Source organism: Phoca vitulina, unplaced genomic scaffold, assembly GCF_004348235.1.
Source record: "Phoca vitulina isolate PV1807 unplaced genomic scaffold, GSC_HSeal_1.0 scaffold27, whole genome shotgun sequence".
Taxonomy (NCBI): Eukaryota; Metazoa; Chordata; class Mammalia; order Carnivora; family Phocidae; genus Phoca; species Phoca vitulina.
In genome coordinates, this window is record NW_022589730.1 from 15,362,403 (window position 1) to 15,365,679 (window position 3,277).

Genomic DNA, 3,277 nt, shown 5'->3' on the forward strand with positions numbered 1-3,277 from the left:
GGAGTGAATAGGAGCACTGGACATCTTGCTCTTAAGATGTCTAGGACTTCAGATGTTTGCTGCATTCTTTTTCTCTTATTATACCGCAATCTCTGCCTTTAAGTAAAAGCCTCACGTAAGTATGCCCTTTGGAGTCTCATGAGCCCTTTCAAAGAACTGGGGAAATCTTTGCAGGTCTGGAAAGAATAGTGACAAGCACATGAGCTGACACTGTTTTATCACTGGGAAGGAAGTTTAGAAGAGGTGGCATTTGCTCATCTCAGGAACCAAAAGCTTAGATGCCCACATACTGGTAGGGATAGAGTCTTCTTAAGGCTGCAAAAGAGAACACTACCAACCAACCAGATTTTCATAAGAACCAAATATTATTTCTAAAAATGAATCTACAGTCATCAAAAATCAAGTGGAACAATTAAACAACATATTTGATACAGCTCCGCTAATGAGGAATGATTCTCACCACACACACACACACACACACACACACACACACAAAAGGTAACTATGTGAGGTAATGGATGGATTAGCTTTTTTCTTTTTTTAAGATTTTATTTATTTATTTGAGAGAGAGAGCACATGAGAGGGGGTAGGGTCAGAGGGAGAAGCAGACTCCCTGCCGAGCAGGGAGCCCGATGCGGGGCTCGATCCTGGGACTCCTGGAGCCGAAAGCAGTCACTTAACCAACTGAGCCACCCAGGCGCCCAGATGGATTAGCTTGATTGTGGTAATTCTTTCACAAGGTATATGTATATAAAGCCATCCCGCACACCCCTTAAATATATACTTTTTAAATTTGTCAATTACACCTCAACAAAGAGAGAAAAAATGATGAAAAAACAAATGATAAGTTAACAAATTTCAAACCAGATGCGAAGAATCACTCCGGATGTATCACAGAGACCCAGAAATGAAAACTACCACAGAGACAGAGAAGTGCAGAAGCCAGCACGAGAGGGTGTAAACAGGCCGGAAGACTAGAATGAGGGGCGAGGGGAAGACACTGCTGGAAGAGATCACGGCTGATGTTCCAGAAAGGGAAGAAAGCTCTGGGCCCTCATACCAGAGAACATGTCATGCTGAGCAGGACTCAAACACACACACACACAAAGCGCACTCTGCACTACACACGAGGCAGGCCAATTCTCAAACACCTTGGCCTCAGGACCCTGCAGTGTTGTAAGTCACTGGGGAAAACAAAACAAGCCTCTTCCATATTAACATTCATATGAAAAATATATTTTCCAAAACTAGTTAGGGTGTCATTGTTTCACATTTCTGCCAATCTCCTTAAATATGACTTAAGGGAAGAGAAATGGATCCTCACATCTTGTTCTGCCTTCAGTATCAGTCATGTGGCCTCTGAAAAACCCACACTGTCCCCTTGTGAGAGAACAAGAGGGAAAAGGATAATATTATTATCCTTTTATATTATTGTCCTTTTGTAATATTATGAACATCCTTCCAACTCACGAATCCTCTCACTGCTGACAAGATGACACTAAAGAATAAAAAAGGTAAAGGATAGATCTAAAAACTAATCTGGCAAGAAAAAAACAAAAACAGATGGACTAAAGTCATCAGCCAAAGAGAAGGATTGGAAAACACAGGACCTTCTGGGACTTTCTGCGTGACCTTCTGTTAGGCAAAGAGCTCTTGAATATATAACATCAAAAGTACAATATTCTTGAAAAGGCACCATTAAGATGAAAAAGAAAAAGCCACCTACTCTGAGGAAATATTTGCAAACCATATCATTTACAAAGGACTTATTTTAAAACATAGAACACTAACAACTCAATAATAAGACAACAACCTAATTTTTTAAATGGGGAATATATCTGAATAGATATTTCACCAAAGGTATATGAATGGTGAATAAACACATGAAAAGGTCTTCGGTATCATGAGTCATCTGAGAAATTCCAGTTAAAACCACAATGAGATACTATTTCATAAATACTTGAATGGCTACCTCCAAGATGACAGACAATTACAAATGTTGGAGAACGTGGATAAACGAGACCCCCTCCTATGTTGCTGATGGGAATGTAACACGGCGCCATCACTTCATACAACAATTTGCAGTTTCTCAAAAAGTGAAACATAAACTTGCCATCAGACCCAGCAAATGGACTGCCTGGCATTTTCCTAAAGAAATGAAAGCTATGTCCACACAAGCTTTGTCTGTGAACGTACATTGCAGCACTAGCTGTAACAGCTGACGGGGATCTTTTAGGGGAAAAGAAAATGCTCTAAAACTAGATTTTGGTGATGCTTTCACAATTCTATAAATTCACCACAAAAAATGAAAGGTAAACTTAAATAGGAGCATTTTATGGTTCTACAAATTATATCCCAATAAAACTATATTTAAAAAAAGACAGTGGTTAATCAAATTGGATAAAGAACATAATCCAGATATGTGTTATTAACAAGAAACACACATAAGGGTATAAGGATACCAAAGATGAAAAGTCAAAGGAAGGAAAAGAAAAACTAGGGGAAGACAATTACAAGTAAGCTGTGTGGTTAAATTAGTATCAGACAAAATAGGCTTTAGAGTAAGAGAAAAAAATAATCAGGGATGTTTCTAGGATGAATTTTATCACTGTTTGTGTTCAAAATTTTCTTCAGGTTCTAGAGAACATAGTAAAACAAAATAAATAAGTTCTAAAGATTAAAATTTCCACTACTCACAGACAATATCACTGTCAATACAGAAAATCCAATCAAATATACAGGAAAACTATCAGAGCTAATAAGAGAATTCAAGTTTATTGGATTGAAAATCAATCTACAGGAATCAGTTATGTTCCTATATACCACGAATGACTACTAAAAATTATATTTTTAAAAAAGATATTTATAATAGCAACAAAATTAAATGTTACCTAAGAAGAAATCCAATGAAATGATGCAATTAGTCTAGAGAGAGAGTGTAATAAACATTTATTGGAAGCCATAAGGGAAGATCTAAATAAATAGAATTATTTGCCTCATCATAAGATGACCTAGTCTCGTGATGGCAAGTCTTCTCAAATTTATCTATACATTCATTGGAATTATCATCAAAAACTTAACTTGACCAGGGATACCTTGGCAGCTCAGTCGGTTGAGTGTCCAACTCTTAATCTTAGCTGAGGTCTTGATCTCAGAGTTGTAAGCTCAAGCCCCATGTTGGGCTTTTTTCTTAAGAAAAGAAAAGAAAGAAAGAAAGAAAGGAAGGAAGGAAGGAAGGAAGGAAGGAAGGAAGGAAGGAAGGAAGGAAGGAAGGAAG